This window comes from Delphinus delphis, chromosome 12 (genome assembly GCF_949987515.2).
Source record: "Delphinus delphis chromosome 12, mDelDel1.2, whole genome shotgun sequence".
Taxonomy (NCBI): Eukaryota; Metazoa; Chordata; class Mammalia; order Artiodactyla; family Delphinidae; genus Delphinus; species Delphinus delphis.
Window position 1 is genome coordinate 78,020,401 of NC_082694.2, and position 15,699 is coordinate 78,036,099.

Consider the following 15,699-nt stretch of genomic DNA (forward strand, 5'->3'; position numbering starts at 1 on the left):
TCCACTTGCACGGTGCTTTTAGCAGAGGCCTGGCTTGTCGGAAAATCACTCTCTCAAAGGGCAGTATATATCACAGGCTGAGCTCTTCCAGAAACGCTCCACTGAAGGACTGTTCTAGACGTTGAGAGCCCCAAGTTCCAAAGACCATTTCATTCATGATACAGGGGGCGGTGAGTGATGTGCCCCGGGTCTGAGAGAGATTTAGGGTCAGAGCAGAAACTGGAGCCCAGATCTCCTGCTTCTTGACCTCCAGTGCCTCGCCTCCCACCGAGCCTTGTGGCGTGAGCAGGGTCTCTAGAATACCCAACGCAAGCCACTTAACACCCAGCACAAGCTGATGGCCAGGGGCTGCTGGGAGTTCACAGGTGGTTTGTGGTCCTTGGGTGGTATTTGCCGTGTGAGACCCTCATGGCTTTGGGGTGCATGAGTGCCGCCACTATTTGCACGAGGTGCTGGAGTGCACCAGAGTCCTTGGGAACTTGGCCAACAAATCCCTCCAGCCAGACTGCCTCTCAGGCTGTGCTCAGTGCAGTATGGCCATGGTACCATTTCTTAGTTACTTCCAGGCAGCACTGACCTTGAACTTCCATAACAATCATTGACTCTGACAGCCCAAGTCAGTTTTGTCCCACTTATTTAGGGGGCCAGTTGTATTTGCTGAAGTTCAGTTAGGTGCCAGGTACTGCACTGGTCACTTTTAATCTTGGGTGACCCAGATGCCTGCAAGGGAGTGATCGTTCCCATTGTAGAGACAGGGCAGCCAAGGCTCCAAGAAGTTACAGTTCACGACTGTTGGGCGCGAGACCCCAGGCTCTTTCCACAGCCCCATCCTCCTACTGACACTTACAAAAGCATCTGATAGACTAGCTTGCTGTCTGATGTCACAAAAAGCATGGACGCAGGGAAAGTCCACCATAGCCTGACACCAGCCTATTTCTGCTGTATCTCTGCTGCCTCTCCCTCCCTCCCCAGCCACACTGAGCCGTTCGCTGCCCTCAGGGGAGCTGACTCGTACCAGTTCAACCACCAGTATTTGTCATCTGTGCAGGGCTTCGGGCCTATTACAATAGCTTGTGAAAATCAGTAAGAGGTGGGCCCCTCCTCTTAAGGACCTTTCCATCCAATGGCAGAGATAATGCATGAACATAAATAGCTATGGTACTGTAGAAGCAAAGGCTCGTTTGATCTTCAGAGTAGCCCAAAGAGGCTTGCTGGTGCATAGGGCTGTAAGTCTGCATTGAGCGGACTTTGCATCTGAAGATCAGAGAGAAGTAGTGAGGGACTAAAGGTCACACAGCCCAGCCAAGGCCAAGTTCAGCGTACACCAAGGTTTCCTTGACCCACCATAAAGCATTCGTGCTACATCAAGGCATCCAGGCTTGTGTCACCTGTGATGGTCATGCACGCAAACCTGTCAAGTTGTGCCCTTTTCCCTCCAGAAAAGCGACACTCCTGTAGTTGTGATGGTCCCATCACCCTCATCCTCTGTTGCCCCCGACGGTCTAGGATTGCCTGAGCCCAGGCTCACTCACTGTCTGTCTGTAGGCTGCTTCCTGCTCCGTTCTTGGCTTCGCACCCTGGGCCGCTAGCATGAGAGGCCACATGCTGAGGAAGAAAAAACAGGAGTCAGTTGGGAGAAGTATGTTCTGGTCCTGGCTTTTCCACCTACTTGCTGGGTGGCGGTGCCTTACCACCCCCAGGTTTCAGGTGTCCCCCGAATAGCATTCATAATAATAATAGTAATAACAATAATAATGACAGCAGTAGTGGGTTGAATAGTGGTCCCCAAAAAGATAAGTCAATGCCCTAACCCCCAACAACCTGTGAATGTGGCCTAATTTGGAAAAAAAAAAAGGTCTTCCTCATTACCAAAAACTATCACTGGCAAAATCTTCTATGCAAAAGAAGTAAAGAGGGTGGCTGGCTGTGTTGTTGCAGGGTCAGAGCCCTGAGCCCCTTCAGGGGTGTCTGGACTCCCCATCATCACGAAGCTTCCCTGAGCTGTCAGAAAGTCGCAGGACCAGAAGTCCTGGGACGCCACTGATTAAATAAATGCAGGAGACACCTCTTCAGAGAGTGGACTAACGCCTGTTGCTTTCTTGTTAGCATTTCACTTTACTTGTATTAATGCGTGAGTTTGATTCAAGACTGATTTCCTGGTTTCAAAAGAAGAGCAGATTCTTTTTCCTCTCTACCAGCGATTCTTAAAAAGGCAGATTCTTAAGAAACAAAAAGCAAGCTTTAAGTGCAGCCTCCATCCTCCCCAGGCCTGTGGGATCAAAGGGGAGATCCCTGGCCAGAGGACTACAGCCCCACACCCTCTGGGGCTGGGGGAGGTCAGTGCCTGCTGGGAATGGAGACAGGCCACCTGTCCCAGCCGCGTGCTGCCCCCCGAGGAAGCGGGGTCTTGCGTCCTGTCAGTGGACGACAGTTTCTCCAGAGGGCTGGGCAGCCAGCTCACACTGGTTGCCTGTCCCATTACCTTAGGCCACAGGAGATGGGGGAGCCACCAGGCCCTCAGGGTTGGGGGACTGGCTGATGATCAGAACAGCTGCACATTCAGGTTCTGGGCACAAGGGCACAGGACACCCAGCAGTCCTTTCAAAATATATCGCCAAACTGGTCACACCCTTGCTTCCTGAACCATAGCATGCCTGCTTTAGGATCAGCTCGCGTAAGGCCTGCCAGTCCAGTGGGCCTAGAAGACGTTCTGGCGAGCAGAGGGAGAGTGAATTGTTGCCAGGGAGTGTTTGGGTGGATTGAAAAGCAGGGGATCGTTCAGGAGATTTTCCCACCAACACAGCGAGACGTAAAAGAACTCAGCCCGGGACTGTGGGTTATAGCAGGATGACCCTGTGTCCTCGTGTGCCTGGGACAGGCCTGGTTTATGCCTTGTCCCGGCAGCATTAGTAATAGACCCTTCTCACTCTCGGGAGTACCCAGGTTTGGATGATAAATCTCACGGTCACCTTAATTGTGTGTAACCATGTGTGTGCACTTAGTGTAGTTGAAGTGTGGATAACATAGTTAAGTTTAAAGACCTGTACCTGTGTGCTTTAACAGCTCAGAAGTGGCTGTGGGTTAGACCATCAGTCATGGGCAGAGCCTGTCACCATTTCACGGCACATGTGGCTTAGAGGTGACACCATGGGCCAAAATGTCAGACAGCAGTTCAAATGCTTCCTCCTAGCTAACTAGCTTTTTGACCTTTAAGATATTATTTAGCTTATCTCAACTATAAATTAGGAATAATGTTACGGCCCTCACAGAGTTGATGTTTACTGAGTAACCCATGTAAAGCCTCTAGTTCATTTCCTGATGCATGACAGGCTCCAACAAATGGTGGTTGCCATGACGATGATGCTGGTGATGATGATGCTGACGCCAATGAGGTCATGACTGTTATTATTGCGGCTCTAGTCTCCCTGTCTGTGAAATGCTGAGGGGTGATCCCTGTCCTGCCCTGCTCTCTGGGCCTCTGTGAGGCTGAACTCACCCAGCATCCCCAGAACCGGGTGGCCCTGGGAGTGTGTGCACTCACCGTTTGTGGTGGGGTCTCTCGGCAGGATCTTGCTAGCCAGCCTGCCCAGTGGGTCCCGCCCTCTGTGACATGGGAGCTGGGTTCCCAAAACATCATCCCTTCCACCCACCCTGATGACTCTCCCATCTTGGGCCCTCCCTCCATCCCCTCCCCAGCCCACTCCACTTACCCCTCCCATGGGTGATGCTGTGTCAGCACGAAGGCCAGGAAGTCATTTACTGGTGCTGGCTGAGACCGGGGGGCTGCCACCCAAAAAGGGCTGGGGACCAGAATCCTGGTTCTGCCTGTTCAGCACCTTTCAATCAATATTTCCCGCCTGGAGACTTTCCTCCTTTCCTCTGCCTTTGGAATGAAGGTGTTATCTGTTCCTAGTGCCCTTCCTTTATCCCTGTTTCTTTCCACTGATTGACTGTTGTGCATGACTCTCCCTTTCTTTCCTTCTTTCTTTTTTTTTAATGTAACTGCTTTGAGATGGAGTGTTAAGCACATAGCGGTTAAGAGCAGGAACCTGGAGCCAGACTGCAGGAATTCAAATCTTGGCTCTGCCACTCAAAAGCCAGATCCCTTGGGCAAGTGCCTCAGTTTCCTCGTCTGTAAAAGTGGGCAAGAATAACGCCTATCTGTCTCGTGTGGCTGCTGAGAGGTTTCAGGGAGTCACCAGGTGTCCAGCATTAAATGATGCCTGATGCACCACAGGTCCCTAAAGAACAGGAGTCATATTTGTTATCTAAAAACCTACCCGTTTGGGAGAGACCTTCAAGATGGTAGAGGACTGAGACGTGGAGATCACCTTCCTCCCCACAAATACATCAGAAATACATCTATATGTGGAACAACTCCTACAGAACACCTATTAAGTGCTGGCAGAAGACTTCAAACTTCCCAAAAGATATATATATATTTTTCCTTTTTCTCTTTTTGTGAGTGTGAATGTGTATGCTTCTTTGTGTGGTTTTGTCTGTATAGCTTTGCTTTTACCATTTGTCCTAGGGTCTGTCTATCCCTTTTTGGTTTTTTTTAGTATAGTTTTTAGCGCTTGTTATCATTGGTGGATTTGTTTTTTGGTTTGGTTGTTCTCTTCTTTCTTTCTTTTTTTTTTTATTACTTTTAATTTTTTTATTTTTAATAATTTAAAAAAATTTTTTATTTTAACAACTTTTAAATTTTCTTTCTTTCTTTCTCTCTCTCTCTCTCTCTCTCTCTCTCTCTCTCTCACTATCTTTCTTTCATTTGTTTGTTCTTTCTTTTCTTCTCCCTTTTCTTCTGAGCCATGTGGCTGATGGGATCTTGGTGCTCCAGCCAGGTGTCAGGCCTGTGCCTCTGAGGTGGGAGAGCCGAAGTTAGGACATTGGTCCACCAGAGACCTCCTGGCCCCATGTAATATTCAAATGGCGAAAGCTCTCCCAGAGCTCTCCATCTCAATGCTAAGACCCAGCTCCACTCAACAACCAGCAAGCTACAGTGCTGGACACCCTATGCCAAACAACTAGCAAGACAGGAACACAACCCCACCCATTAGCAGAGAGGCTGCCCAAAATCATAATAATGTCAAAGACACCCCAAAACACACCATCGGACGTGGCCCTGCCCACCAGAAAGACAAGATCCAGCTTCATCCACCAGAACACAGGCACCAGTCCCCTCCACCAGGAAGCCTACACAACCCACTGAACCAACCTTAGCCACTGGGGGCAGACACCAAAAACAACAGGAACTACGAACCTGCAGCCTGCAAAAAGAAGACCCCAAACACAGTAAGTAAAGCAAAATGAGAAGACAGAGAAGTACACAGCAGATGAAGGAGCAAGGTAAAAACCCGCTAGACCAAACAAATGAAGAGGAAATAGGCAGTTTACCTGAAAAAGAATTCAGAGTAATGATAGTAAAGATGATCCAAAATCTTGGAAATAGAATAGAGAAAATACAAGAAACGTTTAACAAGGACCTAGAAGAAATAAAGAGCAAACAAACAATGATGAACAACACAATAAATGAAATTAAAAGTTCTCTATAAGGAATCAATAGCAGAAGAACGGATAAGTGACCTGGAAGATAAAATAGTGGAAATAACTACTGCAGAGCAGAATAAAGAAAAAAGAATGAAAAGAACTGAGGACAGTCTTATAGACCTCTGGAACAACATTAAATGCACCAACATTCGAATTATAAGGGTCCCAGAAGAAGAATAGAAAAAGAAAGGGACTGAGAAAATATTTGAAGAGATTATAGTTGAAAACTTCCCTAATATGGGAAAGGAAATAGTCAATCAAGTCCAGATAGCACAGAGAGTCCCATACAGGATAAATCCAAGGAGAAACACACCAAGACATATATTAATCAAGCTATCAAAATTTAAACACAAAGAAAAAATATTAAAAGCAGCAAGGGAAAAAAAACAAATAACATACAATGGAATCCCCATAATGTTAACTGCTGATCTTTCAGCAGAAATTCTGCAAGACAGAAGGGAGTGGCAGGACATATTTAAAGTAATGAAAGGGGAAAAACCTACAGCCAATATTACTTTACCCAGCAAGGATCTCATTCAGATTCTACGGAGAAATTAAAACGTTTACAGACAAGCAAGAGTTAACAAAATTCAGCACCACCAAACCAGCTTTACAACAACAGCTAAAGGAAACACAAGAGAAGGAAAAGGCCTACAATAACAAACTCAAAACAATTAAGAAAATGGTAATAGGAACATACAGATCAATAACTACCTTAAGGTAGGATTAAATGCTCCAACCAAAAGACAGACTGGCTGAATGGATACAAAAAGAAGACCCATGAATATGCTGTTTACAAGAGACCCACTTCAGACCTAGGGACACATACAGACTGAAAGAGAGGGGATGGAAAAAGATATTCCATGCAAATGGAAATCAGAAGAAAGCTGGAGTAGCAATTCTCATATCAGACAAAATAGACTTTAAAATAAAGACTATTACAAGAGACAAGGACACTACATAATGATCAAGGGATCAATCCAAGAAAAAGATATAACAATTGTAAGTATTTATGCACCCAGAGGAGCACCTCAATACATAACGCAAATGCTAACAGCCATAAAAAGGGAAATCGGGCTTCCCTGGTGGCGCAGTGGTTGAGAGTCCGCCTGCTGATGCAGGGGACACGGGTTCGTGCCCCGGTCCGGGAAGATCCCACATGCCGCGGAGCGGCTGGGCCCGTGAGCCATGGCCACTGAGCCTGCGCGTCCGGAACCTGTGCTCCGCAACGCGAGAGGCCACAACAGTGAGAGGCCCGCGTACAAAAAAAAAAAAAAAAAAAGGGAAATCAACAGTAACACAATCATCATAGGGGATTTTTAACACCCCACTTTCACCAATGGATAGATCATCCAAAATGAAAGTAAATAAGGAAACACAGGCTTTTTTTTTTTTTTTTTTTTTGCAGTACGTGGGCCTCTCACTGTTGTGGCCTCTCCTGTTGCAGAGCACAGGCTCCGGACGCTCGGGCTCAGCGGCCATGGCTCACGGGCCCAGCTGCTCCGTGGCATGTGAGATCCTCCCGGACCGGGGCATGAACCCCTGTCCCCTGCATCAGCAGGTGGACTCTCAACCACTGTGCCACCATGGAAGCCCTGGAAACACAGACTTTAAATGATACATTAAACAAGATGGACTTAATTGATATTTATAGGAAATTCCATTCAAAATCAACAGAATACACTTTCTTCTTAAGTGCTCATGGAACATTCTCCAGGAGAGATCATATCTTGGGTCACAAATCAAGCCTTGATAAATTTAAGAAAATTGAAATTGTATCAAGTATCTTTTCTGACCACGACGCTATGAGACTAGATATCAATTACAGGAAAAGATCTGTAAAAAATACAAACACATGGAGGCTAAACAATACACTACTAAGTAACCAAGAGATCACTGAAGAAATCAAAGGGGAAATCAAAAAATACCTAGAAACAAATGACAATGAAAACACGACGACTCAAAACCTATGGGATGCAGGAAAAGCAGTTCTAAGAGGGAAGATTATAGCAATACAATCCTACCTCAAGAAACAAGAAACATCTCAAATAAACAACCTAACCTTACACCTAAAGCAATTAGAGAAAGAAGAACAAAAAAACGCCAAAGTTAGCAGAAGGAAAGAAATCATAAAGATCAGATCAGAAGTAAATGAAAAAGAAATGAAGGAAACGATAGCAAAGATCAATAAAAGTATAAGGTGGTTCTTTGAGAAGATAAACAAAATTGATAAACTATTAGCCAGACTCATCAAGAAAAAAAGAGAAAAGACTCAAATCAATAGAATTAGAAATGAAAAAGGAGAAGTAGCAACTGACATGCAGAAATACAAAGGATCATGAGAGATTATTACAAGCAACTATATGCAAATAAAATGGACAACCAGGAAGAAATGGACAAATTCTTAGAAAACCACAACCTTCAGAGACTGAACCAGGAAGAAATAGAAAATATAAACAAACCAGTCACAAGCACTGAAATTGAGACTGTGATTAAAAGTCTTCCGCAAACAAAAGCCCAGGACCAGATGGTTTCACAGGCAAATCCTATCAAACATTTAGAGAAGAGCTAACACCTATCCTTCTCAAACTCTTCCAAACTATAGCAGAGGGAGGAACACTCCCAAACTCATTCTATGAGGCCACCATCACCCTGATACCAAAACCAGACAAAGATGTCACAAAGAAAGAAAACTACAGGCCAATATCACTGATGAACATAGATGCAAAAATCCTCAACAAAATACTAGCAAACAGAATCCAACAGCACATTAAAAGGATCGTACACCATGATCAAGTGGAGTTTTTCCCTGAAATGGAAGGATTCTTCAATATATGCAAATCAATCAATGTGATACACCATATTAACAAATTGAAAGATAAAACCATATGATCATCTCAATAGATGCAGAAAAACTTTCCACAAAATTCAACACCCATTTATGGTAAAAAACCTTCCAGAAAGTAGGCATAGAGGGAACTTACCTCAACATAATGATGGCCATATATGACAAACCCACAGCCAACATCATTCTCAGTGGTGAAAAACTGAAACCATTTCCTCTAAGATCAGGAACAAGACAAGGTTGTCCACTCTCACCATTATTACTCAACATAGTTTTGGAAGTTTTAGCCACAGCAATCAGAAAAGATAAAGAAATAAAAGGAATCTGAATCAGAAAAGAAGTAAAGCTGTCACTGTTTGCAGATGACATGATACTATACATAGAGAATCCTAAAGATGCTACCAGAAAACTACTAGAGCTAATCAATGAAGTTGGTAAAGTAGCAGGATACAAAATTAATGCACAGTAATCTCTTGCATTCCTATACACTAATGATGAAAAATCTGAAAGAGAAATTAAGGAAACACTCCCATTTACCACTGCAACCAAAAGAATAAAATACCTAGGAATAAGCCTACCTAAGGAGAAAAAAGACCTGTATGCAGAAAACTGTAAGATACTGATGAAAGAAATTAAAGATGTTACAAACAGATGGTGAGATATACCATGTTCTTGGATTGGAAGAGTCAACATTGTGAAAATGACTATACTACCCAAAGCAATCTACAGATTCAATGCAATCCCTTTTAAACTACCAATGGCATTTTTCACAGAACTAGAACAAAAAATTTCACAACTTGTATGGAAACACAAAAGACCCCGAATAGCCAAATCAGTCTTGAGAAAGAAAAACAGAGCTGGAGGGATCAGCCTACCAGACTATACTACAAACCTACAGTAATCAAGACAGTATGGTACTGGCACAAGAACAGAAATATAGATCAATGGAACAGGATAGAAAGCCCAGAGATAAATCCACGCACATATGGCCATCTTATTTTTGATTAAGGAGGCAAGAATATACAATGGAGAAAAGACAGCCTCTTCAATAAGTTGTCTGGCAAAACTGGACAACTACATGTAAAAGAATGAAATTAGAACACTCCCTGACACCATACACAAAAATAAACTAAAATGGATTAAAGACCTAAATGTAAGGCCAAACACTATAAAACTCTTAAAGGAGAGAACATAGGCAGAACAGTCTATGACATAAATCACAGCAAGATCCTTTTTGACCCACCTCCTAGAGAAATGGAAATAAAAAAATAAAATAAACAAATTGGACCTAATGAAACTTAAAAGGCTTTCCACAGCAAAGGAAACCATAAAAAGAATGGGAGAAAATATTTGCAAGTGAAGCAACTGACAAAGGATTAATCTCCAAAATTTACAAGCAACTCATGCAGCTCAATATCAAGAAAACAAACAACCCAATCCAAAAATGGGCAGAAGACCTAAATAGACATTTCTCCAAAGAAGGTACACAGATTGCCAACACATGAAAGGCTGCTCAACATCACTAATCATTAGAGAAATGCAAATCAAAACTACAGTGAGGTATCGCTTCACACCGGTCAGAAAGGCCATCATCAAAAAATATACAAACAATAAATGCTGGAGAGCGTGTGGAGAGAAGGGAACCTTCTTGCACTGTTGGTGGGAATGTAAATTGATACAGCCACTATGGAGAGCAGAATGGAGGGTCCTTAAAAAAATAAAAATAGAACTACCATACAACCCAGCAATCCCACTACTGGGCATATACCCTGAGAAAACCATAATTCAAGAAGAGTCATGTACCACAATGTTCACTGCGGCTCTATTTACAATAGCCAGGACATGGAAGCAACCTAAGTGTCTATTGACAGAGGAATAGATAAAGAAGATGTGGCACATATATACAATGGAATATTACTCAGCCATAAAAAGAAACGAAATTGAGTTATTTGTACTGAGGTGGATGGACCTAGAGTCTGTCATACAGAGTGAAGTAAGTCAGAAAGAGAGAGACAAATAGCGTATGCTAACACATATATATGGAATCTAAAAAAAAAAAAGATGGTTCTGAAGAGCCTTGGGGCAGGGCAGGAATAAAGACGCAGGCATAGAGAATGGACTTGAGGACATGGGGAGGGGGAAGGGTAAGCTGGGAAGAAGCGAGAGAGTGGCATGGACATGTATACACTACCAAATGTAAAATAGATAGATAGTGGGAAGCAGCTGCATAGTACTGGGAGATCAGCTCGGTGCTCTGTGACCACCTAGAGGGGTGGGATAGGGAGGGTGGGAGGGAGACGCAAGAGGGAGGAGATATGGGGATATATGTATAGCCGATTCACTTTGTTATGAAGCAGAAACTAACACACCATTGTAAAGCAATTATACTCTAATAAAGATATTAAAAAACAAACAAACAAACAAAAAACCTACCCGTTTGTAATTCTTCTCATTGGCCAGGACTCCTGGTGCTGTGGGAGAGGCCATAATGAGGTTCCCTGACTTGGGATAGGCTCCGCTGCTGGTTAACTTGGGGCTTGAACAAGCAGGCTCCCACCCGGGCTTTAGATTCCGTGTCTGCTCAGCCTGGAGGGCAGGAGGGTGGTCTTCCAGGCCCTCCAGTCCCCTCACCATCTGTTTGCATCGCCTTCTCTCAGTTTGCCCCTCGCCCAGCCCTGCCACTTCCAGAACCATGCAAAAGCAGAAGACACACAGCTGTTGTCAGCTGTGAATGGGGCGTGGGGGGTAAGGGGAGCACAGGAGGTAGTGGTAAGGTCACAGGTCACTGGACTGGAGGTCAGCAGATGGCTGTTCTAGTTTCGGTTCTGTTGTGTGACCTGGGAGAAGTCATTTTATGTCTAGATTTCAGCTTCCCCATTTTTAAAATGTGCTAATGACCCCATGCTTTGTCCCTCTCTTAAAATGACCCAAGAAGAGAAGAAGCTGAAAAGTGTTTCTGGCTGCCAGGTGTGCACCTCCTGACGGTCCCAGGTGGTGTCAGTCTCCTTCATGAAGCAGAGGGACGCTGGCAGCATCTCTGGTCATTCATAACCACTGGCGATGGAAGCGGACTTGTGGATGTTGTGTGAGGTTGGGCTTCTGGTGGGGACCTAGACGGGGGATGTAAGTGTCTTTCCCTACTCGATCTCTGTCCTCCCTGAGGGACCTCTGGCCTGTGAGTGACTCACACAGGAAACCACCAGCCATCTCTTCAAAAAGCTTGGAATCCTCTCAAGGATAGGCTTACTTTTTATTGCTCTGTGTTTATTTGGATGGTGGGGGGAGTAGTTTAGAGAGTCAAGGACAGATCCCTGGAGCGAGCTCCTCCATGGTAGGGTCTCCGTGATTGAATCCGTAAGATGGCAGGAGGTGGGACCTGGTGAGGGCTGGGTTAGGATCCAAAGTATCTAAATGCTGGTCCGTGGACCAGAGCCAGTTGGTGACATAAAACTCTCCAGAAGCTTGGCCCCTACTCCAGGTTGGGATGGTACTTTTTGCTTTTTAGCTTCTCCAGTTGCACAGCCAGTTTGGGGAACCACTGGAGTGGGTGGAATTGGTATCTGAGGGCTTGCCTGTTAGGGGGCTCTGTGTCCCCTGCCCACCTGCTAGTACACATCGGGAAACTGTACAGTATTATTAGTATTTGTGTTACAGTGTGATTGGATTATTTTTAGGGTTGTCTATTTGTGTGGTTGTTCAGCTTACCAGGTGACTGCCAGCCTTCGTGATGAGCATGGGGAGCTGGGGAACTTTTGTAGTGTCTATAATTAAGTAGAGTGGACAGAATGGTAGGGAAAGATTCTGGAAGTATCTTATAAGAGTCACGGTCTGGAGGAGGCTCATCGTTCTGCTGGCCTGACCCTCTTAGTTTTGCGGTAGAAGAAAGCGGGATTCTTCCTGGCCCACTGGGGGAATCAAGTCCTAATCAAATACACTGAAAATGGGTTATAATTTTGAGGGCATTTGAGAAGGAAAGTGGTGGGGATGGGATAGCGCCCCTGATGCCTGATCACCTCGAAAGCTTTTCTTTTTCCAGGCCCTTCTATGACTCATCTGGCCTCAGCTACAGCCAAGAGGTCAGAGAGGTGGTCTCACCTGGGGATTCTTTTTTAGAAATTCACCTTCTCCAGTATCTACACTCAGGTGCCCCTGGGAAACAGCACCTGTGGCAGGCACCCTTTTCCTCAGGCTGTGCTCTGATGGGAATTCACAGGCACAACCCCAAATTCAGAGGAAACAAACTCCTCTCTGCCACTACCACTGTGACCTGATTTCCCAAAATGCAGGGCTCAGAAATCACTTTCTCATCAGGCTAAAGTCGCTGTGTTTTCTCTATCATTTCCTTCCCTTCCCCCCAACTTCCTGTTTTCTCTTCCTCTTTTCTCCATCCCCACCCCATCTCTCCAGCCCTGTCCCATAACAGGAACAGAGACCGAGCATTGATCATCACGATTTCCTGATGGGCCCTCTGGTTGCTCAGAGCCAGGGCTGGCCTGGCTTCTCTGGGGCACATGAGCCCTGGCTGGCAGAATACAGGAAGCCAGGGCCTTTAGAGCCTCCTGTCTGAATGAGAATCTAACGAGAATAACCCTTCACGTCCTTGCAACGTTAACACCTGCCAAAGAACTTTCTCCTGCCTTCCAGCTAACACACTGGAAAAATAAGACAACTAGTGTTTTGGCCTAATAGCTCTAGTCCAGTTTAGATGGACAAAACATCGATTTGGGAGTTAGATATGAGTTCATGCCTGGTTCTGCACCGATCTCCCTTTATGACTCTTCAGGGCACTCTAGTTCTCTCTAGCTCGGTTCCCTAACCCTTTGGAAAAATGGAGTTCCTGGTACCTTTAGCAGAATTTTTGAGGACAAATTAGGAAAATGTAAGGTTCACCTGATGTGCCTGTTAGATATTATTTGCTTAACAAATGTGAGATCCCTTCTTTGGTTTTGGTTTTCGGCCCAGAGGAGTGGCTGTTCAAATGTTTGGTGTTCAGAAAAATCACATAATAAAACAACAAGGTCCTACTGTGTAGCACAGGGAACTATATTCAATATCCTGTAATAAACCATAATGGAAAAGAATCTGAAAAAGAACATATATGTGTGTGTGTGTGCATGTATAACTGAATCACTTTGCTGTACACCAGAAAGGAATACAACATTGTAAATCAACTAGACTTTAATAAAAAAAAACAAGAAAAATCACATAATAAATGATACTCATGGGAGGAAAATCCATGTCTGTTCCTGTGTTTTCATGAAACATGGAGAGACAGACAGACAGAAAGAGACAGAGAGATAGAGACAGAGACAGAGAGAGACCAGGAGACCTAGAGGCTGGGTGCACATACATCTATCATTAAAGAACCAAGTCCACCCACTGCTGTGCCCACAGGTCCCACTATTCCATAACAATATTTTTCTAATGAGAAAAAGGGAGAATCCTCCCAACCCCATGCCTGAGGTGGACAGTTTTACTCAGTTAGCTCCCAGGAGTAAAACTACAGAAACAGCAATGTGGAGAAAAGTGCCACCTCTCGTCTTGAAAGTCCGTTAAATAAAAGAAAAGACTTCTATTCAGGGTCAGTGACCACTTGTTTGAGAAGCCAGCCCGATCATTGGCTGCTTTTTTAAGAAATTCCAGAGACCAGAGAGTCAGAGACACATTCTAATCTGGAATCTCATCCCAAGCGGCTGAGTGAAGCTCTTTTCTTCTCTGAGCCTCAGTTTCCTCAACTACAGAAGCATTAGACAAGGTTATTGCATTTCTTCCAGCCCTAGGAATCTGTGATTCCGGGACTCTCTCTGCTCTCCTTAAAAGAATGTATTATGATGAGAGGAGAAGAGGAAACGGCCTCTCCTTAGTAACGTCACTTGCATTCCCTTTCTGCAGGTTATCACTCACCAAGGACAGAGAAACCACAGGACTCTGGAGGACCACAGCCCTGATTTAGGGAGCCAGACTTGTCTTGGCCAAACAGCTGCTCATCTGGTTCGTTCCATCAGCCTGGATTGGTGAATCTGAGTCACAAGGGAGATCTCCAGGTAAGAATCAACTGTCTCTGCTTATGGCCAGCAGCACGGTGATGACCGACATTGTAGTGCAGAGAATCTGCGGTATGCAGGCTTACAGGATACCTGCAAGTATTGAGGATGGTCCTTCCACCAGATTTGTCATCTCTGATTGGAAGCCATGCTTCCTAACACCACATACATGTATAAGGGAAAAAACCAAAAAGCAAAAAAAAAAAACAAGGACATAATGAAGAATTGATGTGCACTTCAAAGTAGCTGTAATTTTGAAGTGCTTAAATGTCCCTGGGTTTTATAACTGCCTTCTGAGTGGGAGCTGTTGCTATCTTGAGTCTTTTTAGTGTTTAGGCAGGAAACAGTCGCTTGGAACTACATGCAGGGGGAGAGCAGATTAGAGTTGTTGCTGGAGGTCGCTTTGTCCCTGCAGAATGCATCTGAGGGCTTCTTTCTGGCCATCCAGACTGAGACCAGCAGGGAGAGAAGTAGCCCACCTGGCGTGGAATTTAGGTCTCATGCCGGAAGTCTGGCTGGCATCTCACTGCAACGTTTTTAGGGGTAAGTGCAGCTGGGTTTAGAGGTAAATTGGGCACTGCGGTGCACCAGCCTCAGATCACCACGCCCCTTGCCCTCTTCCCTCACCGCCAGCACGTTGGTTCTCTCCCTCTTTCACCTTCTCCCAGTTATGGGCACTTTTCTTCTTATCTGGAAGGAGAGGGCCACACCTACTTGAACTTCATCGTTGAACTTGGACCTCACATGGGCTGACATCCCTCTCCAGTGACTCAAGGTCTGCTGATTTCAGCTCCTTGGACTTTGTTGTATTAGCACATCTCCTCTAAGCTGGTCCAGGGCGCCCACACATCCAAGGTCAGGAGTCACGAAGGAAGTGACAGTACACTGAGATGATGTCACACCTGTTACTCTTTCAGCGGTTGCTGCTGTGACCTGCTCTCCTCTCCTAAAGCTCTTCTTTTGCATTTAGATATCCTGATTTTCCCTCAAAACTAAAACCAGAAGCATTTCATAAAGTTGAGAAGGTAAGACCAGGTGATTTCTCAGGTATTTTCCAATTCTCATTTCCTGGGATTATTTTATCCCAGACTTGGTCCTTAGACCAGATTCTCATTCTTGAGGGGAACAGATTTATCTTGTGCTCCCTTCCTTTCTTCCTCTTATGGTTTCTTTCTCCAGAGGAGTCCCTGAGCTGTAGCATACTTCAGAGGAAGGAGAAGAGCTTTTTTTTTTTTTTTTTTTTTTTTTGGTATGTGGGCC

At 44.9% G+C, this 15,699-nt stretch overlaps 1 protein-coding gene across 1 annotated transcript in view; it reads left to right on the plus strand.

The window, feature by feature from the left end:
• CYRIA (CYFIP related Rac1 interactor A) overlaps positions 1–15,699 on the plus strand; it is a 108,073-nt gene that overhangs the window by 34,928 nt on the left and 57,446 nt on the right. Inside the window, exon 2 of the mRNA XM_060027069.1 lies at positions 14,288–14,439. The gene's annotated coding sequence lies outside the window, so the exon portion shown is untranslated. The remainder of the gene's footprint in view (positions 1–14,287; positions 14,440–15,699) is intronic.